Source organism: Narcine bancroftii, chromosome 13 (genome assembly GCF_036971445.1).
Source record: "Narcine bancroftii isolate sNarBan1 chromosome 13, sNarBan1.hap1, whole genome shotgun sequence".
Lineage (NCBI taxonomy): Eukaryota > Metazoa > Chordata > Chondrichthyes > Torpediniformes > Narcinidae > Narcine > Narcine bancroftii.
Window position 1 is genome coordinate 4,041,874 of NC_091481.1, and position 26,920 is coordinate 4,068,793.

The 26,920-nt window shown below is 38.4% G+C and overlaps 1 protein-coding gene across 6 annotated transcripts in view; it reads left to right on the plus strand.

The window, feature by feature from the left end:
• Positions 1-26,920, plus strand: part of taf3 (TAF3 RNA polymerase II, TATA box binding protein (TBP)-associated facto) — a 170,447-nt gene that overhangs the window by 54,091 nt on the left and 89,436 nt on the right. The window contains exon 1 of one of the 6 annotated variants that reach the window (XM_069910011.1): positions 9,634-9,722. The exons of the other annotated variants lie outside the window; for them this stretch is intronic. The gene's annotated coding sequence lies outside the window, so the exon portion shown is untranslated. Of the gene's footprint in view, positions 1-9,633; positions 9,723-26,920 lie in introns of those variants that run through there. 6 annotated transcript variants of the gene reach the window in all.

Below are 26,920 nucleotides of genomic sequence, written 5' to 3' on the forward strand. Positions count from 1 at the left end.
CCAGAGGAAACCCACTCAGGTCACGAGGAGAATGTACAAACTCCTTATAGATAGGAATATTGTGTCCTCATATTGTTGATACCATCAATATTTCCCAAATGTTTATTGTTAATGATCTTGTCCTGTCACCTCACGGAAATGGAGCCTCTCGTGAATCTTTCAGCTTTTGAGGGCATTAGCCAAAGAATGTCCATATTTCCTGATTGAGAAATGCAAATATTTCATAAATATTCAGCATAAATATTCAGTTTGGTAACAAAGCTAATAGCAATGACTAATTTGTTTGGATAGTTAACCAAATGGTTGCTCTGTGTAAGCCTTTCCTCTTTCCATTGAGATTTCCATTATCTCAGGATACACTTCGAGAAATGTGAATTGCTTGACTGCGTTCACTAAAAGTGAAGAAAGTCTATTAAATGATTTCTCAGAAGCTGTTTGATAACTTCAGTCTTCAGAGTAATACCAAGCTAAAAGTTATTAGTAAAAGCTGAAAATCTTGCCTTCATAAGCAGAAATACACCCCCCCCCAGGATGCACCATGAGCCTATTCAAAACAATTGTATCACCTGCATTGAGATTTCAGTTGATATTTGTAGTTGAGTTGCAATTAATAATTTTTATTCCTGTTATGCAAATTGTTATCCCAACTCCCATCTGAAAGTCCCTCTGCATCATCTTACCCAGCTGCGAAGAATGCCGATGGATTAGTGCCGAGCGCAAGTCCTTTCTGGTTTCATGAAGTGTATGGTCAGAAAGTCAACCAGAGAACACTTTGATTCTCTAAATCTTAACCTTTTTGCTTTTCTATGGCTCGCAGTACATCTGAACAGCTTGCTGGATCCAACTATGTGTACCTGTAAATGAAGAGTTAGTATTTGGGTAAAGATTAGAATGGAGAGATCTACCAAGTACAAGAAGCAGTGGAGGCAGGTACAATTACAATGTTTAGAAGATATTTTAGGAAGGTAAAACCAGAGGTGTACAATCCAGTGATCATTAGGGGATCAGAGATGAACAAATTTTAATTCCTGTGAGGCACTATTTTGGAAGACCTTTCCTGAAAATGAATGTCATCATTAAAAAAAAGCACATCAGCACCTCAACTTCCTCAGGAGTTTCGGTATGACATCGGAAGCCTTAGCAAACTTCAGTGGAAAGTGCTGACCGGCAGTGTCATTGCCTGGTATGGGGGCCCCAATACTTCTGAGCAGAAAGCCCTGAGAAAGCTAGTGGATGCAGCCCAGTACATCACAGGCAAAACTTTCCACACCATCAAGAAAATTTGCATTGATCACTGCCATCAGAAAGCAGCTGCAATCATCAAGGATCCACACCACTTAGGACATGCTCAGTTCTCGCTGCTACTATAAGGAAAGAGGTATTGGTGTAAGAAGACTCGTACCACCAGGTTCAGAAACACTTGCTACCTACCCTCCACAATCAGACTCTTAAACAAACTCAGTCACCAACTCATTTCAGAACCTCTAACTTTGCACATTATTTATTATTGAATACTTATTTTCTGTATCGCACAGTCAGTTTGCACTTCTTTCTTTGTTTATATTTCTCCCTTCTCTATGCATATCTTTTTTTGAGTACAGTTTTTTGTACTACCGAGAAGTAAAAATTCTGCCTGGCCCACGGGAAAAAGAATTTCAAGGGTGTATGTTATGTCGTGTACGTACTCTGAAATAAATCTGAATTATTTTTGAAATATTGAGACAGATGCGTAGATAGGAAGGGTTTAAAGAAATATGGGCCAAGCACATGCTATTGGTACCAACTCAAGTTGGGCCTGTTAAGTGCTGTATAGTTGTTCGATTAACTTATCATCCTCTGCCTCCAAATTCTTTGGGTCAACCACTTCAGTTGATCTAGTTTCCCAAGAAATTTTGTCTCCTTCCTACTATCAAAACGCACCCCATCTTTCTTAACTGACTTAAAGTATTTGTCAGTTACACATCCATTTTACATTTTTTTTAATATTGTTATTGTCTTACGATAGGTCGAAAGCTTGAAATGTTCATTCCATTTATCCTTATATGCCTAACCACTGTTTTTCCTGGTTCCAGAATTTCCATTTCAAAGTTTATATTGCCCTGTATTTTGCTGCAATCAACACAAGATAAAAAGAGGAAGTATAGCCCTGCTTGGCTCTCAAGCCTGTCCTACAATTCAATATATATTCTGTGCCAGTTGTTCAGAACCCTCAATTGGTTGATCTTTCAAAAATTGATCTACTTCCTCTTTAAATGCTTCCAATGGTCTCTCCTCCACAACCCTGCAATATGGAGGATTCCAGAGATTTATCATTCTCCTCTTTATCTTGTGCTCTCTGATGAACTGTGGGTTTGTTCAATCTAGAATGTGGCCTTATTTCTGTAACCTCAGAAATCTTTACACTTTGTCTCGCCAACTGAAAGAATATTTCAACAAGTTGACTGAAGTTATCACTTGCGCTACCAGTACGCTGTCAACATTTTTTCTTCCCTGCATAGTGCAAATCAGCAACTTCTATGTTAAGGACATACTGAACCAAGGTACTTGATATGAAGAATATGAAGCAAATAATTGATGCCCAAGATTAGTGGGCCACGGTTCGCACAGCGCTCTTACAGCACCAGCAAATGTGAATTTGAATCCAGCACTCTGTAAGGAGTTTGTACGTCCTCCCAGTGTCTGCCTGGGTTTTCTCCACCTTCTCCAATTTCCTCCCACTCTTCAAAACGTACAGGAGTTGTAAGTTAATTGGGGATTTTCGGCAGCACGGTTCGTGGTCCAGAAGAGCCTGTTACCATGCTGAATGCCTAAATTTAAAATCGAAAAAGAAAAATGAAAATATATGTGGGCAAGTGACCAAATGTGTGATTGTGGAGAAAGGTTTTATAGAGTTTTAAAAGAAGAGAGTGGAGGTAGGTTAATGGGAAGTAATTCTGGAGTTTGGAATCTGGGCAGTTGATGCATTGCTGTCTGCAGTGAAATGATTAAATTATGTGGTGAGCATTAAGTCAGGATTGGAGGACGATTGACATGGAGCTGAAGGAGATTACAGAAAAAGCAAAAGGCAAAATCATTACATGAATATGATTTCTGCCAAGTAATTGTATTCACTTAGTTTTCAGTGCTTTTATTCAGCGTAACTTTTACATAAATTTAGCTTGAAAGAAATGCAAATTAGATTGCATTTACAGTTCCATTAAAATCCCCAGGCAGCTCTTGGTACAATGCTTTTCATAACTTCAAGATGTGGGAAGTCCTTTACACAGCACTGTTCATTGTCAAAGAGCGGATAAGTTATGAGCATCATAAAGTTTGAATGTTTGACAACTAACAAATTAGTTGCTGAAGTGCTTGACGTTTACCTACTGTGTAGGTTAAAAAGAACAGAGTTAAAAAAAGATCAATGGAAGTGCATTGTTTGGCAAAAGTTGCCATAGTAATTTAGCAGAATATATGAGTGAATAGCTGAGACTTTCAGAATAAATTAAATATTTAATTCATTTCATTCCACCATTTAACTGAGAAAATGATCATTGGTGGGTGTAGCACAAAAATGATCATTGCATGAATATGTTTAAACTATGAGCAGTTTTATTTTCAGTTCACTTGACTGTCCCAAAGTTTCCAGTACACTGTCATCATTTGCCAGAAACTACCTTGATCCCTTCAGTTCATTTCAATGTTTGTGGACAAAGTTTAAAATAATATGAAAATAGATGGCAGTGGAAGCTATTAAGAAAAGGTTGCAATGCTAGGCAATACTAAATAATTGAAAAAAATAGATTATTTGATAATACCTTCTACATTTTATGAGTTGCATACAAAGAATGAGATTGCCAGATTGAGAAGATAGGAAGTACATAACATGGAACAGAATTCTATTTGTCTTGTGCGACCTGGATCACTGGTTTAAAACAATCTATTATGCGTATATCTGCTTGACCAATCATGACACTAGAAAATGGAAAGTTGCTTGTTGTTTCTAAGCAACAGACAGATGCGTTATTACAATATATTACAAATCTTTAGTGGAGCAAACTTGGCTGATCTCAGAGAAATGCAATTATTTTTTCAAGTGAGAAAGTTAAGATCTACTTTTATGTGTGCAATTGGTTTTCTCCAGCCAAGCTTTTCCAGTGACTTGGTTAAGTCAGTGGAGAGAAATAGTCCAGGCAAATCTTTTAGTGGTCCCAGACTACCATGGTTAGTATAGGATGGAAGGTACAAGAATCCTATACCTGTTGGAAAACAAAACTGTTCTTAAACTTCAAGGTGTTGGGTTTCAGACTTCTCTACCTTCTTCCTGAAGGTAGCAGTGAGAAGATACTGTGTCCAGGATGATGGGGATCCTTTATGATATTGGCTGCCGACGCTAAACGCCATCCACTTGAATAAAGCTAACTTTGATTTGCAAAGCCAAGGCGTGGTGTATGTCTAATTTGTAGATGTGTGGATAAGGATTCTCCATTTACTTTTGTCTGTAAAATAACATTAGTCAACTCAAATTTATTGTCATCTGATTATTGTACAAGTGTATCCTGACAAAACAGCGTTCTCAGGTCCTCGGAGAAAAACACGCAGACACACAGCCAGACGTAACACACCTACAGGAAAAAAATAGGGGTGCAGGAAAAGTATTTCATGATTACAATAACTAAATATTGTTTTGTGCATATGAGAGTCTCGTGCATTAGATAATGCATCAGAAAATGCGTCATTTTAAAATACCAATTCATAATTAGTATATTTTGCCCTTACATTCACAGCGACATTTCATTGCCAATTATTTTTCTAATCCCCTCACATACCTTATTTTGAAAGTTTACCACAGTTGTTTTACTCTCTCCCAATCAATTTAATTCACATTTGCTTTGGATATGTAACTGAATGATCTTGATCACCATTAGATTACTCAAACTTTGTAGTGTTGCTTGGGTGGAGACCACTTGTGAAAACTAGATTTCTTCACAATCTTAAAGTGAATTACACATTATCTTCCACATTTTTATTTGCTCATCCACTTTTAAAATCAAAAGAATAATCATGAAAAATAACTCTTTGTAGGATCAACACTTTTGGTAAAAGATGAGTTTTCTAGTGCCGAGATGGTGTCTTTCTTCACTCTGCTTGTATTTGTCAGCAGTTGTGAATACTGTAAGATTTCACTCTTTCTAACTGCATTAAAGCTGTACAAGAGATTCTTGCATTGAAACCTGCTAAGTTTCTCCAGCACTTTTGTGTATTGCACAAGAGATTTAGAAATATTTTGCATTTTTTTAAAAAAACAACTAACGAGAATTTTTCTTTTTAAAATATTTTCCTTGATTTTAATAATGAATGTACACAAAAATACAATTCAATAAAATGATATGAATAGTTATGCAAACTTGATAAAACATGCAGAATATCAAAAACATACATAAATTGTAAATCATATCCATAATTCATAATCCAAATGATATATATTATTATTTTAATTTATTAATTTGATAAAGAGAAATATTGCATGAATATATATAGTTCAGATATTAATTAATTATATAGCTTTTATATAAGGCAACACAGAATATGGGTCATATATCAATTATACATCTCTTAGTTATAGATAAAAATAGATATAAGAACAAAAGTTTTCAAAAGTCCCGCCTATATTAATCTAACCCCTCCCACTAAACATAGTCACCAGCAAATAAATTGTAAAGAATTGAGTATCAGCTCTTGGATATTAGATAGAAAACCCCCCAGAGCACCCCTGCCTTAGTATATATTTTTTTTAAAAACTAATTACAAAAAAATATAATAAAAGAAAGAAAGGAGAAAAACTCAAAACCCCTGCCTAACAGTGTTGTCAGATGCTGTATATGATGAATATTTTTTTTTAAATGAAGATAGGAAAAATATATATAAAAAGAATGTGGAAAAGAAACAAGTTGGACAATTTAATTACATTGGAATAAAATTATAAATTAAGATAGTAGGTTATAAATGACCCCATAATGTCTGAAATCTTATACCTGAATTATTAACTGAATAACAAATCTTTTCTATATTCAAACAAGACATGATGTCACTGATCATGTTTGCCCTATTTGTGATTATTCCCTGAAATGGTTGAGGGGCAAAAAAATACATGACCTGGGTAACGAAATTAATCACAGCCAAGTCCTCCAAGTTGATACAAATCACAAGTGTGACATCAATATTATCTTTTACTTGACTCCCAAACGTGTATTATAGCATACAATAATATTCTGTGTATATTGTGTGCAATATAATGAATTGCACTTCCTACTGTATACTATTAGTTCCTCTTCATTTATGGCATTGAAGGGGAAGTTTTCATGCTATGTTTTAGTTCAGTTACTTACCATTTCTGGCCGTACATTGTTAGAGTACTGTATATACTTGTGTAATTGTCAGTACCGTGTAAAATTCAAACCCCTTTTGTTTTTGGCCCAAAAATCAGGTATTTTTGTATGACCTGTGCAAAAGTAGACCCTCTCCCACCCCCCCCCCACCATTTTTGGCACTGACCACCCTCCCATCCAAACTTCCCGGCCGCCCACCCACCGGAGCTCCCGATACCCCAACAACAGACTCAGGCCCTGGCCACCCACCTAATGGAGCTCCCAACACCCCAGCCACCTGCCCATCCGAGCTCCTGACCATGGATCCTCACCCCACCCACCCATCTGAGCTTCCAACAACTCAACAGAGAACCTTCACCCCAGCCACCCACCTACTGGAGCTCCCGCCACCCTGGCCACCTGCCCATTTGAGTTCCATACAACTTGACAGCGGACTCTTGGCCCAGCTGCTTGCCCACCATAGCTCCTGACAATTCAGCCACCTGCCTATCCTAGCTAACGACTCCCTGGCCTTCTGCTCATCTGAGCTCCTGACGGCGGGTCCTCGCCCTAGCTGCCCGCCCGCCTATCCAAACTCCAGACACCCTGGCTGTCTGCCCATCCGAGCTCCCCATGCCCCGACCATGGACTTAATGCCCAGTCCTGGAAATCCAAGCTCCCAACACCTTGAATGATGCAGGTACTTTTCTTTCTTTGGCTTGGCTTCGCGGACGAAGATTTATGGAGGGGGTAAAAAAGTCCACGTCAGCTGCAGGCTCGTTTGTGGCTGACCAGTCCGATGCGGGACAGGCAGACACGATTGCAGCGGTTGCAAGGGAAAATTGGTTGGTTGGGGTTGGGTGTTGGGTTTTTCCTCCTTTGCCTTTTGTCAGTGAGGTGGGCTCTGCGGTCTTCTTCAAAGGAGGCTGCTGCCCGCCAAACTGTGAGGCGCCAAGATGCACGGTTTGAGGCGTTATCAGCCCACTGGCGGTGGTCAATGTGGCAGGCACCAAGAGATTTCTTTAGGCAGTCCTTGTACCTTTTCTTTGGTGCACCTCTGTCACGGTGGCCAGTGGAGAGCTCGCCATATAACACGATCTTGGGAAGGCGATGGTCCTCCATTCTGGAGACGTGACCCATCCAGCGCAGCTGGATCTTCAGCAGCGTGGACTCGATGCTGTCGACCTCTGCCATCTCGAGTACCTCGACGTTAGGGGTGTGAGCGCTCCAATGGATGTTGAGGATGGAGCGGAGACAACGCTGGTGGAAGCGTTCTAGGAGCCGTAGGTGGTGCCGGTAGAGGACCCATGATTCGGAGCCGAACAGGAGTGTGGGTATGACAACGGCTCTGTATACGCTTATCTTTGTGAGGTTTTTCAGTTGGTTGTTTTTCCAGACTCTTTTGTGTAGTCTTCCAAAGGCGCTATTTGCCTTGGCGAGTCTGTTGTCTATCTCATTGTCGATCCTTGCATCTGATGAAATGGTGCAGCCGAGATAGGTAAACTGGTTGACCGTTTTGAGTTTTGTGTGCCCGATGGAGATGTGGGGGGGCTGGTAGTCATGGTGGGGAGCTGGCTGATGGAGGACCTCAGTTTTCTTCAGGCTGACTTCCAGGCCAAACATTTTGGCAGTTTCCGCAAAGCAGGACGTCAAGCGCTGAAGAGCTGGCTCTGAATGGGCAACTAAAGCGGCATCATCTGCAAAGAGTAGTTCACGGACAAGTTTCTCTTGTGTCTTGGTGTGAGCTTGCAGGCGCCTCAGATTGAAGAGACTGCCATCCGTGCGGTACCGGATGTAAAAGTATGACCTGTGTAAAAGTTTCCCCCCCCCCAAAAAAATTGGTCCAAAAATTTGATGGTTACATGACTATACATGATAATTAGAACAATATTGGTGGAAAGTTGTCAGGACGATAAATAAACTAAAACTATGACTAAACCTGCCTTCATTTTTGACAGTATTAAAATAATGAATGTCTTGCCTTTGAGTGAATGAATTGAGGTGCAAACATGAAAGTTGTTGCTTCTCTAAATTACACAAAAGAAAGTTCTTAAGGTGCTGGTCAACCTTTCCTTTCCTGCTGAGCATTTGAGCTTTTGGTTTGGGTTGGTGGTTAATGGTTAGCATCAATTTGGATTATAACCTAATGATAGATATCAGTATCTCGACTCCTCTTGCGGAAGAAAATCAACATATAATTGATACCAAGTGGTGTTTGAGACCACAGAGCAAGCTGACATGCAGTGTCTGTTCCTTTCAGATTTGTGCTTGTAAAAATTGAAAGTAAATGAAATGTGTTTGTACATATTGAACCAGGTGCTTGCAATGCTCATCAAAAAGGATTAGGAAATGAGGAATAAAATTGGTCATCTGATCATTTAAATAGTCTATAATCCAGAGTAAGCTTCAGTTTGGAATCATTTTATTTGGATCTGATTGTTTTAATAAGAAGAAAATAGATGAGTTTGGATGATATATGTGCAAATGTACACTTTATTTTCTATTAAATTAATTGAATGATCCAAAAGTAGTTTTATAATTGAAATAATTGGAAAAGTACATGGAGTGCAAAAGGAAAAAATTGTTTTAAGGTTAGTTTCAATGAATTTGAAGGCATTCAGTTTGAGTTGCTGTTAGTTTTTTCACGACCAGTGACTATTTGAGAAATTCATGAAATTCCAGTAGATGATATTGACTGATAGATAGGGTGTGCTAAAACATGGACCTGCTGAACCAGTTCCTGCTCATTCTGTGAAGTGTCCTAATGATGGTAGGTACCTGTTATCAGCTTTTACAAATATTCTCACAGTTACAACATTCCTGTAATTGTACCTACTTTTATGGATGTGGTGTGGCAAATGGTCTTGAGTTTATCTTGTCACTCCTCCACTCGTTAATTCATTGGATCTTCTCTGAAGTATGTATTCCTATGTCACTACCACATACCTTACATTTTAGCACCCACTCAGCCGAGAGTAAGTATCCTTGTCTACTGAGCACTTGGCTTTAGTGTCCATTTTCATCAGTCCCTTCCTTGAATGACCACTTAATTGTACCTTATGATGGAAACCATTTGTTTGTGGGTGAAACTGCTTTTCAAATCAGTAATGTGTGGTTCAGGTATTGTTTTCATATATGAGAATAATATCATGCGTTGTACATTGTTTCATTGCAGTTAATTATTGTGAAATAAAAGAAGAAATATCACGTGCTTTGCCTGAATGCCTAATTGAGTTGCGACTGTTGCATGTGAACCTTCTTCATTTTGTAATGTTGAATTGGAGGAGGATTACTGCTGCAAATGATTATAAATCTTCACCTTTAAGTCACATTAGAAGTACTGAGACAAACACCCGTCTGCTTGAAGGTTTGAAGGTAAACCCCTTTTGCTGTTGTAACTAATAAAGGGTTCAAAATGTGCATACGCGTGAATAGGTCACGTTGATCAATCTGTCTGCTTCAAAGATTTTTTTCCCACAAACATGTCATTGTTTAACTCAACATTTTTAATTTGACAGCAGCTAAAATCAGAAATTTACAGCTCTTTCAATGGCCCATATCCTTTTAGAAGATTTCTTTCTGTATAACAAGACAACATATAAACTGTGATAAATATTTTGGCCATAGGGCTTGATTCTCTCTTATGTTACTTAAGATATGTTTTATTGTTTAAAGAGAATAATCATTGCAAGTTGACATTAATTATATTTTCCAAATAAGCCATGGTTTAATGGTAAGAATCAAAAATGTGAAAACGCAAAGCTGGAGAAACTCAACTGGTCAGTGTCCTTTATATAGCAAAGAGAAAGATGCAGAACCGACGTTTCAGGCTTCAGCCCTTCACCCGGCCGAACAAAATGATGGGGGGAGGAGGCAGGGGGAGGAGGAGGCAGGGGGAGGAGGAGGTGGAGGAGCATGGTCCCAAAGGTTGATAAGGGAGGGAGGGCACACCCGCAAGCAGGGGGAGGAGGGATAGTGCTGTGAATCCAGAGGGAAAGGAAAGGAGACAAAGGGAACTGTTTGCAAGAATCCTTTTTATCTCAAGACTATGTCTTTATAATGTCTTATTACATTGAATTTGCTGCAAATGTACAAGCATTATTAACCCCACAGGTCTACAGCATTTGTACTTCACATAAGCCTCCTCCCTTCTTTAATTTATGATGCAAAAAGTGCCTACTGCTTGATTGTGTGCATGAACCTTCCAGGCCATATGCAATGCAAGCCCTCCCTCAGTTACAAACATCTGTCTTTTGGATACCTCTTCACAAAAATAAATTCCAATAATTGGGGGATGAGTTGGGCCAAGCAGAGCTGGATGTGCTGAGCAGACTAGCTCATTCACTCGCTGAATCCAGCTGGTGACTCTATTCTTGCTGTCCTTTTACAGCTGTTTCTGTGATCCTCTCCCAGATACTGATGTCCTACGTTGTCTGAAGAGGGTGTGCAAAATCATGTGCAGGATGGAAGGGGTACTCAATATCATCTTTCAGCTTCTCCCACCACGCTGAGGAACAGCTTCTTCCCATAGGCAGTGAGAATGCTGAACGACCAAAGGAACTGCTCGCACTGACCCTCCAAGTCTCTCATTTGTACAAAAGAATATTTATCTCTTTATTTATTTATTTTTATGGATACAATACTTGTCTATTGTTTGTATGTGTGGTTGTGTGTCTGCATGTTTTTGCACTGAGGACTGGAGAACACTATTGCGTCAACAATTAAGGTCTGGAGCAATGGTTCTCAACCTTTTTTTTCCACTCACCTACCACCTTAAGTAATCCCTTACTAGCCACAGGTGCTCTGGGATTACTTAAATTGGTAGGTGAGTGGGGGAAAAAAAGGTTGAGAACCAGTGGCCTAGAGAGAAGATCCCATGATCAGTATGGAATATCCAGTCCACAGTTGCCCCGTTTAATTTATAGAGGTTAGTTCATCTTTTCCTTCCTGTTTTATACACTCTGAAGTTTTTTTTTCTGAGTTCTTGGCAGCATGAATTGAAGAGAAGATTGTTTGCTGCTTGTGAAAACAACAGAGTAGACATCTTTCCTTGATCACAACTCCAGAAGAAGAAAAAAGAAAAGAATAGAAAATTAAACAGAATAATTTAAAAAAAATACTTTTATTGAGTTTAACATATAAATCCTACATATAAAGTAATCTAATATAGCAAACAACAGATCATATCTTACGTGTCACAAATTAAATGTCAATGTAATTGTTTATATCACAATATTTCTTTTAAAAAATCAAATTCTATCAATATGGTAATTAGCTATATATCTCTTTATCATTCTTCTTTGGCTTGGCTTCTAATATAGTACTGGATAGAAAATCAATAAGACTAAATGAAACAATCCCTTTATCTAAACAAAGGGTAAATTCTGTGTTAATGATATGACCGTGTCAACCATAGTTGAACCTACATTTAACCCAGTTAATCTAAAAGAAGATAAAAGTTTAAAAAACCTAAAACTAATCTAATCAAGGTTAGCTTGTAAAAATTGTGAAAATATGATCGAATAGCGACCTCTAAATACTAGGCAGAGAATCTCTGGAACATCCAAACTTCTTAAATCCAATTATGATAATAATCTGTGAATGGGCCCTGAATCACTTTTTTGAAGTTCTGCTCCTATTACACACCGATACCTCCTTCCAATTTTATGTGCATAATAATACTTTTATAGCCTTGCATCCAGTTGGACAGGTGCAATTTTACAAAAAAACTAACAATAGAATTAAAAGCCGATTATTATTTCTTTTTTAGCTATTGCGATAGTTTGTTTGGCTACAATAAGAATCAGTTCATTTCTCACCATATCAACTAGTGATGGAATATGAATGGGTACAACACCATGTCTACTAGTGATGGAATATGAATGGGTACAACACCATGTCAACTAGTGATGGAATATGAATGGGTACAACACCATGTCAACTAGTGATGGAATATGAATGGGTACAACACCATGTCAACTAGTGATGGAATATGAATGGGTACAACACCATGTCAACTAGTGATGGAATATGAATGGGTACAACACCATGTCAACTAGTGATGGAATATGAATGGGTACAACACCATGTCAACTAGTGATGGAATATGAATGGGTACAACACCATGTCAACTAGTGATGGAATATGAATGGGTACAACACCATATCAACTAGTGATGGAATATGAATGGGTACAACACCATGTCAACTAGTGATGGAATATGAATGGGTACAACACCATGTCAACTAGTGATGGAATATGAATGGGTACAACACCATGTCAACTAGTGATGGAATATGAATGGGTACAACACGATGTCAACTAGTGATGGAATATGAATGGGTACAACACCATATCAACTAGTGATGGAATATGAATGGGTACAACACCATGTCAACTAGTGATGGAATATGAATGGGTACAACACCATGTCAACTAGTGATGGAATATGAATGGGTACAACACCATGTGAACTAGTGATGGAATATGAATGGGTACAACACCATGTCTACTAGTGATGGAATATGAATGGGTACAACACCATGTCAACTAGTGATGGAATATGAATGGGTACAACACGATGTCAACTAGTGATGGAATATGAATGGGTACAACACCATATCAACTAGTGATGGAATATGAATGGGTACAACACCATGTCAACTAGTGATGGAATATGAATGGGTACAACACCATGTCAACTAGTGATGGAATATGAATGGGTACAACACCATGTCAACTAGTGATGGAATATGAATGGGTACAACACGATGTCAACTAGTGATGGAATATGAATGGGTACAACACCATATCAACTAGTGATGGAATATGAATGGGTACAACACCATGTCAACTAGTGATGGAATATGAATGGGTACAACACCATGTGAACTAGTGATGGAATATGAATGGGTACAACACCATGTGAACTAGTGATGGAATATGAATGGGTACAACACCATGTGAACTAGTGATGGAATATGAATGGGTACAACACCATGTGAACTAGTGATGGAATATGAATGGGCACAACACCATGTCAACTAGTGATGGAATATGAATGGGTACAACACCATGTCTACTAGTGATGGAATATGAATGGGTACAACACCATGTCAACTAGTGATGGAATATGAATGGGTACAACATCATGTCAACTAGTGATGGAATATGAATGGGTACAACACCATGTCAACTAGTGATGGAATATGAATGGGTACAACACCATGTCAACTAGTGATGGAATATGAATGGGTACAACACCATATCAACTAGTGATGGAATATGAATGGGTACAACACCATGTCAACTAGTGATGGAATATGAATGGGTACAACACCATATCAACTAGTGATGGAATATGAATGGGTACAACACCATGTCTACTAGTGATGGAATATGAATGGGTACAACACCATATCAACTAGTGATGGAATATGAATGGGTACAACACCATATCAACTAGTGATGGAATATGAATGGGTACAACACCATATCAACTAGTGATGGAATATGAATGGGTACAACACCATGTCAACTAGTGATGGAATATGAATGGGTACAACACCATGTCTACTAGTGATGGAATATGAATGGGTACAACACCATGTCAACTAGTGATGGAATATGAATGGGTACAACACCATATCAACTAGTGATGGAATATGAATGGGTACAACACCATGTCTACTAGTGATGGAATATGAATGGGTACAACACCATATCAACTAGTGATGGAATATGAATGGGTACAACACCATATCAACTAGTGATGGAATATGAATGGGTACAACACCATATCAACTAGTGATGGAATATGAATGGGTACAACACCATGTCAACTAGTGATGGAATATGAATGGGTACAACACCATGTCTACTAGTGATGGAATATGAATGGGTACAACACCATGTCAACTAGTGATGGAATATGAATGGGTACAACACCATATCAACTAGTGATGGAATATGAATGGGTACAACACCATGTCAACTAGTGATGGAATATGAATGGGTACAACACGATGTCAACTAGTGATGGAATATGAATGGGTACAACACCATATCAACTAGTGATGGAATATGAATGGGTACAACACCATGTCAACTAGTGATGGAATATGAATGGGTACAACACCATGTCAACTAGTGATGGAATATGAATGGGTACAACACCATGTCAACTAGTGATGGAATATGAATGGGTACAACACCATATCAACTAGTGATGGAATATGAATGGGTACAACACCATGTCAACTAGTGATGGAATATGAATGGGTACAACACCATATCAACTAGTGATGGAATATGAATGGGTACAACACCATGTCTACTAGTGATGGAATATGAATGGGTACAACACCATATCAACTAGTGATGGAATATGAATGGGTACAACACCATATCAACTAGTGATGGAATATGAATGGGTACAACACCATATCAACTAGTGATGGAATATGAATGGGTACAACACCATGTCAACTAGTGATGGAATATGAATGGGCACAACACCATGTCAACTAGTGATGGAATATGAATGGGTACAACACCATGTCAACTAGTGATGGAATATGAATGGGTACAAATATATTCTGTTCCATCCCATCCTCTTTTGGATAATACAGCCGTCATTAGTTTTCTTTGTCTTAGAAACAAGATGGTCAGATAGCAATAATGTGAGGTTTAGTTCAGAATCAGAATTTATTGTCAAGAACATGTCACGAAATTTGTTGTTTTGCGGCAGCGTCACAGTGGAAATATTTATATAAATCACATTCCAAAATAAATCAAACTAAAAAATCAAAGTCAGCCAGTGTCTTTGGTTCAGTGTTTATTCAGGGATCTGATGGCAATGGGTAAGAAACTCCTTATGCTGTTTGGTGTTTATCTTCAGCCTTCTGTACTTCCTTCCCAATAGTAGCAGAATGAAGAGGGTGGAAAGGGGCCTTGAGGATAGAGACTGCTTCCTTTAGACACCACCTCTCGTAGATGTCCTCAGTGGAGTGAAGACTGGTGCCTGTGATGTTGCAGGCAGAGTTAACAACCCTCTGGAGTTTTTTTTCCTTGTCCTGAGTGTTGGCACCTCTATACCAGACAGTGATGAAACCAGTCAGAATGCTCTCCACGGTACACCCGTAGAAGTTTACGAGAGTCTTCAGTGACGTTCCGAATCTCCTCGAGCTCCTCACAAAGTATAGCCGCTGGTGAGCCTTCTTCATGATCCCTCATTATAAAAGATCAAGTTAAATATACTTCACATCTATTTAGCTCAAGATTATCCTTGGATGTAATGATCAGAGCATCTGAGGATTATTATTGAAAGCTGCTGCTCGTATCGTTGTTGATATTTGATCGAACCAATAATAAATAGGACGAAGAGTATTCAATTAGATTGTGAGCAAAATATATAACTAGGCCAATTTAGTTTAAAGGTAAAACACTATTATCTTTTTCAATCAAATATTTAAAAATTGTAAAGCTAAATTATGAAATAAGAAATGAAATGATACTCCAGTGTAAAATTACATGGATCTATTAAACAGGCAATTTGTCAAGGAACATTTTTAAACTTTGTGGCCACCTGGTTACTTAAGGGATTATTATGGAATTTGTTGGCAAATTGGTTTCCAAAATGTGACATGCATTAAAATAATTTCCACTTATTGAATGAAACCAAAGATGAATGAGTGTGTGCTATAACTGCTTTAGGCTCAGTAAACTTTGCAGCTGGCAGTCTGTTGCTTGGCAGTTTGCCAGTGGTGTCATGTACAGTCATTGATTTGGCAAAGGGCCAAGGGATCTGGTCTTAGGTTCCTAGTATTAGAGCTATATTTTAGGTTGGAAACATAATGTAGAATATGTTTTATATCGGTGATGAGATTTGGGATTTGGTCTAAGATTCACCAAAGGATAGCACTGTTCCTTCGATTTTTGTCTGCTTACGCTAAGCTCATGGAGTAATGACAATGCTTATTTGAAGCCCAGAGGTGCATGAGGAATAGGTTCTAATTTTTTTAAAACTTACTGAAAGGGAATGAATTGTATTGAGCAGAAACTAAGCTGAATTTGAAGTATCTGTTCTGTGCAGTTGTTTCCAACAGAATTTGGAAAGTGATAAATCTCCAGAGAAAATAAACATTCTAAGACAGTCAAACATTTCTGCTCAGATGTGCCTTGGGCTTTATCGTTTGTTTGGTTTTAACCGTCAATTCCTATAGCAATATTTGCATGAGGAATGCTCCCTCGGCGGTATTCAACAATGACCCTGATGATTCTTAAACTAATTTCAATCTGCAAAATAAATCATTTCAAAACTTACATCCAACCCTATTGTTAAGAACAGATCTGATCTCTTAATTTTTTTCTCAAATAATCCAAAGGAATTGAAGATTCATAGCAACCATAATTCTCAATAGGATTGCAAAGAACATAATTTCCTTTATCTATATCATTTGGGAGAATAAGGGGGGGGATCTCATTCAAACATTTCAAATGTTGAAAGGCATGGACAGAGTAGATGTAAGAAGGTTGTTTCCCACGGTGGAAGAGTCTTAAGACAAGAGGGCACAACTTCAGGATTGAAAGACGTCCACTTACAACAAAGATGCAGAAGAATTTCTTTAGCCAGAGGGTGGTGAATCTGTGGAATTTGTTGCCATTGGAGGTTGTGGAGGCCGGGTCACTGGGTGTATTGAAGGCAGAGATTGATAGGTTCTTGATTAGCCAGGGCTTCAAAGGCCGGGCAGTGGGGCTGAGTGGGAGAATGGATCAGCTCATGATTAAAAGGTGGTGGGGGGGGGGGGGGGGCGGAGGCTCAATGAGCTGAATACCCTATTTCTACTCATATGTCTTGTGGTCTTAAACAGGAGGATGTGGAGAAATAAAATACATTAGTACAGAGAGTTAATAAAAGTTTAAATTTGTGCTGTATTGAATGCTCTGATCCACATGTCAGGAATACTTTGTACATAGGTAATCAGAATTTGAAATCACTTGCTAAAAGGGATTGTTGTGGTTAAACCAGTAAATTAACTAAAGAGCAAGATAGATGTTCCAATGGAAAGAGATATCACAATTTTGAAACCTTGAGTAAAGGTGTGATTAAAGAACCAAATTTTATCTCAACACAAAATAATTTCCTTAATAGATGTTTCTGAGATTATTTAGGTAAGAGGAAGAGCAGAAGAACTTCCAATGAAGCATACTTCAGGTTCACGGCTAAGTACCGTTCAGCAAATAGGCAAAGAGAAAGTGAGGTTTTAGAAATGCCTGAAACAAAAACAGAAAATGCTGCAAATGCTCAGCTGGTCAGGCCCCATCTGTGGGGAGAGAAGTAGAGTTGATATAACAGGTTGGACACTTTGCATCAAAACATTCAAAAGTATCTGACATGAATTGCTAAGTCGACAGAGGATGGAGTAAATATGTCAGAAAAGGAGAAGTTCATTTGAAAGAAGGATAGATGTTGGATGTCCTTTGAACTACGGAGAGAAACTTGTTTAATGTTCAGCCATCTTTTTGGTAAAGTTCCACATCCCAGTTAATAGTGAAAGATTGAAGCTATGATGAATTCAAGCATAGTATGATGTTGGGTAAATAGTTGTGAAGGAATCAAGCACAAAATTATCAGTGATATTACCCATAAGATTTGTTTACACTGCTTGCTAATTTTCATTCATGCCTTCGTATGTTTGCAACGTGAGGTTTTCCAACAGCCACTGCTAAGGATACATTACGATAGGAGAATACATCATGAGCACAGGAAATAGGAGCAGGAGTGATCGTGGCTGATTTGATGATAGGTTCATCTCTACCTACCGTCCTTTTCCCCATATCCCTTAATTCCCTTGCTATGTAAAAAATTTATCCAACCTTAACTTAAAAAAATTCAATGAGGGAGCCTCCACTGTGTCCTTGGGCAGAAATTTCCACAGCTTCACCACCCTCTGGGAAAAACAGCTCCTCCTCATCTCTGTGCTAAATCTACTACCCCGAATCCTGAGGCTTTCTCCCCTTGTTCTAGTCTCCCCTACCAATGGAAACAACGTACCTACTTCTATCTTATCTATGCCTTTCATAATTATATACATTTCTTTAAGATCCCCTCTCATTCTATTAATTTCAAGTGAGTCCAGACCCAGTCTTGAGGATACAATGTTTACTTCACTCATCAAAACTAGCTATATAACTAATGTTAAATTTTGGGCATCATGGCTGGGTTGGATCACAGCAAACCTTCTCTGGGCCCTGCATTCATCACCTACTTGACATTTTGTGGTCATACAGCTTGACATCGAGGGTTTGGAGTTGTTCTGTGAATAGGAGTGGGCTTTAAGCTAAACCTGAGGCCCGGCTCGGACTGCCCTGACAGCTTGTGACATCAAAGCCCTTTTTACTGCTTTCAAATATCTCTGATTGTACATTTGGTGTTTAAGACAACACTGACATCTCTACTTCGTGCAAACGCTGAGGGAAGTTCATCTCTCACCCTCCATCCTCACTACATTCTACAGAGGATGTATCGAGAGCATCCTGTGCAACTGCATCACCGCCTGGTTTGGAAGCTGTACCTCCTCGGACCGCAAGACCTTGCAGAGGATAGTGAAGTCAGTGGAAAAGATCACTGGGGGCTCTTTTCATACCATGAAGGTGTAATGGAGGATTTAGACCAGCTGATGCAAGAAGGGATGCAGTTGCATCAGACACAATCTAATTTACACCATGAGGCCCAGGATGCATATGAATTAGTAGACCCATCTAAATTTTTGGGTAATATAAGGCATGGTCTCACTGCTGAAGTGGAGACTCTCTGAGGGGTGGAAACGTCTCTCAGCAAGAAGAAGAACTTCTAGAGTCCAGCTAATGTCCCGGTCGAGGGAGGTGGAGAAGCTGCTACCGGTGCCCCGACAACCTACTACAAGTGTGCGGTCATTGCCTCGCTTCGGCAGTTGGGACCAGTCCAGGCGTTGATAAGTATAATTGGGAAGGGCTTGCATATTGAAGTTTGAAATCAGCTTTTGAATTTGTAATAAACATTTGTGTAAACTGAACTGCTCTCGGTGCAGTTCAGTTTCTTTCGGTAGCTTAAACACTGTGACCAATCTAAAACAAACAAAATGAGAGGTACAAGTTTACCCAGGACAGAAGGGTGTCTACTACACTCGATGAAGGCGAATAAACAATAAATATTGTGAATGACTCCACACACCCCTCATGTAAACTGTTCTCCCTTCTGCCATCTGGTAAAAGGTACCATAGCACTCAAGTCCAGATTGGGCAACAGTTTTTTCCCCCATGCCATTAGGCTCCTGAATTCCAGAATACGTGGATAGTGCACCATGGGCTTTTATTGTAGATGTCTTAATATTTTAAATGTGTTTAACTTCTATTCTAACGTTTATTTATGTAAATATGCTCCATGGTCCTAGAGAAATGCTATCTCATCTTTACTGTGCGAGCATGGTATGAACAATAAACAAAGGTGACTTGACTTGGTTTTGGGGTGACTTTTTTAAGATTCAAATACCCTCTTGTGTACTGATATACTGTATATTTTAGGCTTTTTCCTCTGAGATTAGATGAGGTATAAAGCAGAGGACATGGGTTAAAGGAGAAAGGGAAAGATATAGGGAGAACACTGGGGAGAACTTCTTCATAGAGTAATGGAAGTGTGGAATGAACTACCAGCTGAAGTGGTGAATGTGGGCTCAATTTTAACATTTAAGAAAAAATTAGACAGGTACATGGATGGGAGAGGTATTGAAGGCGATGGACTGGGTACACGTCAGTGAGACTAGGCTGAATAATAGTTTGGCACAGATGTTAAGGGCCTGTTTTCTGTCCTGTAATGTTCTATAGTTCTATCTACTGAGGATATTTTACAACTAATTCAAATGATGGATATATTATCCTAGATTATTTTTTGATAAAAATCACTTTGCATTGTGGATTTGGCTGAATATTATAAACATGTTACTTTCTATAAGCTGAGGAAATTTGGCATGGAAACAGGCCCCTTCGTCCGCTGTCTATGCCAACATCAAGCATTCCTCTCCCCCACCATCATTTACACTCATCCAACATGAACCGTTTTTTTTTGTTTTCCCCAGAAGCGAAATCTTCCAAACACAGCTACTTACTTCAGAGCTAGCCTTCATCTCTAACCCTAACCCTAATGTACATCAACCTCTTTTGAATTACTTCCATTGAAAACTTGCTTAGATTCTTTTACTTCACTGGTTGTAGCAGAAGTTGCGACAGCATCAGAACAGGATTTTATGTTTCCTGCACTATTTTCCATTATTCCACAAAAACCTGACTGGGAGCACTGTGGTATTCTGTTTCCATGTCGACTGAAGTATCACTTAGAAAATCTATTCTATCATGGGGCCTGTGGAACTGAAGAATTAGGTAAATTGATCACAAGTCCAAGAGTGACAGGGAGGAAGTCATTAAGGAAAATTATGGCTATTCAGGAGCTTTAGTGCCATTATAAAATAACTCTATTGAAGTGTTGAAGAGGATTTGGCAAAGGGTGATTCTGGGAATAATAACTTGTTCCACGTCCAATCCAATGATTTTTACCATAGCATAACTTTCAGTAATTTTTTTTTCAAATTTCCTTTGGTTCCATTGGATTTAGTTGCAAAGAAATACATGAGGTAGTATTTTTTTTTCATTAAGAAAATATGATCCCAGTCTCTCAGATGCTATGCAGATAAGGATGTTATTTAATTTTGTTTGCAAGTTTGGACCTGGAGCACAGGTCCAAAATGAGCAAAGCACAAATAAAATTAGAAGGAGAGATTCCCCTTCCTTGAAGCTGCATATAAGCAAACAAACAAACAAACCTTCCAACAAAAAGTTAATTCTACTTCATGCAGTTCTTTAAAGTAGTTAAATTGTCATTTAAAAACAAATTTAATGGTACTAAGAATAAACATTGAGATAACTAAATTGTCATGGAAAAATGCTAATTTATGAGCTGTACGTAACAATTTTATGACAAGAAAAAAATAACTAATTAAGTGGACACAACAAGTCAATTAAGGACGATTAAAACAGTAGTTTTCAAACATTCTTTCCACCCACATCCCACCTTAAGTAATCCCTTCCTAATCACAGAGCACCTATGGCAGAGAGATTACTTAAGATGGAATGCGAGTAGAAAGAAAAAGTTTGAGAACCAGTGCTCTGAAGGAAGCCATTGCCTGCTTTAGTAAGACTTAACATCTGGCCCTTTATTTCACAAATAAAATGTCTATGCATGGCTCATAGTTTTATCCATGGCAACCAAAAGAAGCAATGCTGCAAGAAGCATTACTCGATCTGAGAGATGGGATGGCTGAATAAATACCAATAGATTTAATCCTTTATATGCCACACATTATGGAATTGACATCTTTTACTGGAAATGATATTGTGTGGTCATATGTCATTTGCCTGTACCTAGCTCTGTAAAACTCCAAAGGCTCTATTTTCCATTAGAAGGAGAGCTACTGAGTGGTAAGCTTCTAAATCAACAACAACATCTTCTATTTGTATTGTGCTTTTGTGGAACAAAATGTCCCATAGCACTTGGTGCCAAACCATATAAAGAGATATTCGAGTGATTACAAAATGCGTGAGGAATGATATGGAGTTTTTTAAGTTCAGGGTGTCTTCTTATTTTATGCTAGATAAATGCAAAGCAAATTGTGGACATCCCATATATTTTTTGACTGGAGGTGTTTCCTTAATTATCAACAGTCTAGATTCCATTGATATCCATTCTTGCAGTTTGATGATCGCTTATAAATAATTACTTATAAGAAAAGGCCCTGACAGTCTCTGCCACAATCATAAATGCTGTTGAATGTAATGACTTGTGCCACAGGAAACTACATCAGGTTTTATCTGTCTCTCTTTTCCACAGATATAATTTTAAATATAGTTATGACAATTGAATTTGTTGTCATACTAAGTTGCAGCTGAAGACCACCTACTTCAGCTCCAAACTACTGAATCATTTCATGGAAAAAGAAATGTAAATCAGATGCTGTTAAAATCAGCTTTTAGGTTATCTACATTACTGAGGAAAATTAGTGTGAAGTCAGTTGGATGGGGCTCACCTAAGTTTTTTTTTAAATAGTGGGCGGAAGTTTTCTTTTGTTGTTAAAACTCCAAACACAAAACCATGGGAGTGCATTTTCCTGAAGTGAAGTGCAACCTAATATATATTTGTGCATGTATGTCTGTTTGTCTGTTCTCCATGCAAATCAACATGGAGCCCTCTAGAAATGTCCAAGGAGGTCAGTAGGGATAACATTTGATGCTGAATGTCATGACCACATTGAATTTAACCTTAAGGTCAAATGATGTTCAAAAGTGTTTTTTTGCCCAGCTTGCACTGACTGTATTACTGTTTATTATACAAGTATTCACTAGCACTGACTTGCATTGCTGTTTACTATAATTGCAGTAACATTTGATTTTGAATGTCATGACCACCTTGAATTTACCTTTAAGGTCATATGAAATTCAAAAAAAATTTTGAATTTGCTCCAGGGACACCTCACAGTGCTGTGCATCAATGTACATTCAGAATAAAAATAAGTGGCCAAACCCAGTTCAATACGGGACCAAAAAACAAAGCCACATTGGCAGAAGCTCTTCACAAGCCCGTAGAGTTAGACAAAGGAGACAGCAAGAGATAACAGAGGAACATCAGTCTTGTCTCACTGTTGATGCTTCCAGACATGCAAGGAGCAGGCAGCAGGAAACAGAGCAGCAGCGATACGCCCGTCTCAGTTCTCGGGCCTCCAGACAGGCAAGGGGCAGGCAGCAGGAAACAGAGCAGCAGCGATACGCCCGTCTCAGTGCTCAGGCCTCCAGACAGGCAAGGGGCAGGCAGCAGGAAACAGAGCAGCAACACCAGGCCTGCCTCAGTGCTCAGACCTCCAGACAAACAAGGAGCAGGCAGCAGGAAACAGAGGAACAATGCCAAGCCCGCCTCAGTGCTGATGCCGCTGGGCATTCTGTGAGCAGACAACAAGAGTCTGCTGAGGAAAAACAAGCAGGACTCCAAGCAATCCAAACAAAAGCCACCAGCCGAAGGGCAGCACCATCTTCTGTTACAAAGACTATAAATGTTGTGTTTGAAAAAATATATTTATGCAGAATTACCATGAAGTTTTTGGGGGTATTTTGTTCAACCATGTAGTTAACCACTGAGTGTTTTATTTCCCGGGCAATGCAGGGTATCCTGCTAGTCAATAATAAGGCAGCTCAGTCTGTGGACAATTTTGACATGTAAATGGAAAAAAAATAGTCATTTAATAAAAATGTACTTATCCTATATGATGGGAACCATATTCCACCATGTGCACAGGTAATTATTGAAAGTGGATTATGAAACAAATCCTGTAAATTTCCTTTCTCTTGATGTAACTATTACAGGAGTTTTATACATATTTAAAACAAGAAAGATCTCCTGAGATAATGCAAACATGTAATTTTGAAATATTACACATTTCAGCATGTCTTTAAATGTTTCATTTCATCATGTGAGAGGGACTTTTGCACAATTTTCAAAGGAGAAATGAGTTTGAACAGTGCCAGTTTGGTGTTCTTAAGGTCAAATTGTCCATGATGTCACATTAAACTTCAACAATGTTTTCTGATAGAAAGTACTTTGCTCCTCAATTTGTTTCTCGTCTGGCTTTGTTAGTTTGAGTTAATTCTGTAAAGTTAGGCTTATCGAACATATCCATTGGCTGATTTGTTTGCAAATGCTAATGAACTATTTGCAAAGATTGGATTCTTAGCATTTAATTGAATGAAGGATGCGTAATAATCATCCACAAATAGATCCCTAACCTGTGTAATTCCTCAGGTTTTTCACCACTTACTCGACTTATTTTAATTATCCCTTTGTTCAGAATGCAGTTCTCTGGAGCCTGTGATTTCACCTCTAGCCAATTGGCTGATGTCTGAGCCATCCTCAATGATCCATTTCTCTTGATTCAAACCTGGCAGACTACCAAATATAATGCAATTCGATTTAATTCTATTGGCTGCATTTTCATTTAATGTTGTTAACAATAGCACAGCTTATGGTGTTTTTATAACTAAATCCTAAACAGAAAGACAGGTTTCGTACCCTTTGATCATATATCACCATTTCCGTTGCCAGTTTCAGGATTCAAATTGTGGTCCACTTAGATTTAAGATTAAGTTGAATGCTGTAATTCTTGAAACATTAAAGAAGCCTTTAGTTACTAACTTAATTAAACCTATCATATTCAGTTTGTATCAAATAGTTCCATGAATCCAAATCTATTTTTACTCAAGTATTTCATCATAATTTTGTCCCTTCCATTCAAAGGGAAAGGATACTAAATTTCTGTGTTAGTATTGCCTCACTGTACTGTGGTAGAGATCAGCTTGTCAGAATAAATAGGTTTAGTTTGTTATTCATACAGTTGACGTTCCTTCCTGATACCACCTTAAACCTTGGGAGATCCCCTTTGAAGTTGGATTTTGTGTGTAACCAACACCACTCTATCCGTTTTAATATTATTGTGTGCCAATTTTCATTTCAACATTAATTCACTTTGAACTAAGCAGAGACCCTTCTGATACTTGAACAATTAATTATTGTTTGCCCTTTATTATTCTTTTCTTGGTGCTTCATGTTTACCCACCTTCAAAACTTCTTTTTGTCCTCTTGAGTTTTTTCATTCATCATTGGTTTCTGTGGCTATTTCCACGAAGAAAGATTATATTCACAGTGAAATTACAGTGTGACTTTCACGCCTCCCCCAATCCCGGCATCTTTTCTGGTGAAAATGCCTAATCACACCTATTAAAAATACAAAGGTGGAGAAACTCAGCAGGTCAAACAGTGTACTTTATACGTATAGCTAAGATAAAGATATATATAAAACCAACATTTCGGGCTTGAGCTCTTCATCAGGGTACAATTGAAGAAAAGGGAACGAAACTGAAAGTACAGTATCACATATTGTATATATCAAAGGGAAAGGTTCCATATTGTCATGTAACACTACATTTAGAATGTAACATACATGAAATTCTTTAACTTTGTCTACTTAAGAAAGACAGAATCGCCACTTTGTCCAGCGCCCCTCACAGAAATGAGGCCCAAGACAGGAACAAACTTGTGACCCCTGGTTTCCAAGACCAGTGCTCTTACCACTGAACTATCAGAGCAGATAAAACTTCAAACAGTATAAACTTTGTCCCCCCTCCACTGCACTGGATGAAGACAGAAAAGTCATTAAAAATAAAAATATAGATATATGAGTGTGTATATGTGTGTACCACCTAACCTACTCTATTAAAAAAAAAGAAAACTAACCAAAAAAAAAATCTGAGCAGCTTATCCTGAGTGTTACATATATTTTGTAGCCTTTGGTCTATATCGTGAATCAAAAAACAAAGATAAGACTCTATCTTATCTGGTAGAGTTACTACATCTATTCACATTAAAAACATTTACATCAAATGAAAATAGACATAAAAGGTCGCCATGTATCTTTAAATTTCACTGATGAATCAAATACATATCTATTTTTTTTCTAAACTTAAGCAGGTCATAATATGAGAAAACCGTTGAAACACTGTTGGAGGTCTAGAGTCTTTCCATTTGAATAAAATGGCTTTTCTAGCCAACAATGTAGAGAAGGCCATAACCTGTTGCACAGGTACAGAAAAACTCTCTATGTCTGGTTCAGTAACCCCAAAAAGAGCAGTTATTGGATTGGGTCATAGCTCCACCTCAAATACAGTTGAAAAGATACTAAAAATTTCTTTCCATTAGATTTCTAAAGATGGATAAGACCAAAAGCAAATATTCATATTATGAACCATGTTACAACAATAATATATGTATAGATATATGTATAGATAGGCAGGACTGCAGTGTTGAAATTGCACACAGATCAATCATGGCCTCATTAAATGACCTACGTCGCTGAGTGGTTTGCACCTGGCTTAATTTGTATGGATCAATGGTACCTTTTGCTGGAAAAACTGTTTTCACCATCCTACTGACACCATCTATCACCTTTTTCAATTGCATACCATAGACCATCATAATTGTATTTTTAAATACCCTCAGTGTAATTACTTGTTGCTGTTTCAGAATTTCTTTGGAGCAACAAACGATGAAAGGGGAAAAAAATAGAGGTATACAAGATCATGAGAGGTATAGTTAGGGTGGACAGTCAGCGTCTTTTCCCAAGGGCGACAAAAGCAAATGCCAGAGGACATCTGTTTAAAGTGAGTGGAGGAAAGTTTAGAGAGACGTCAGAGGTAACTTTCTAACACAGGGAGAAGTGGGTGCATAGAATATATTGCTGGGGGTGGCAATGAGGCTGGCACAATAGAGACATTCGAAAGACTGAGATAAGCAAATGGATGTCAGAAAAATAGAGGATTGTGGGTGTGGCTGGTGCAACTGTAGACCAAAATACCTGTTCTCTGCTGCAATGTTCTATTATTGCAGGAATAAAATTAACTTCTGGAAGATAATATCTGAGTATGCATTAACCTTATCGGCATTT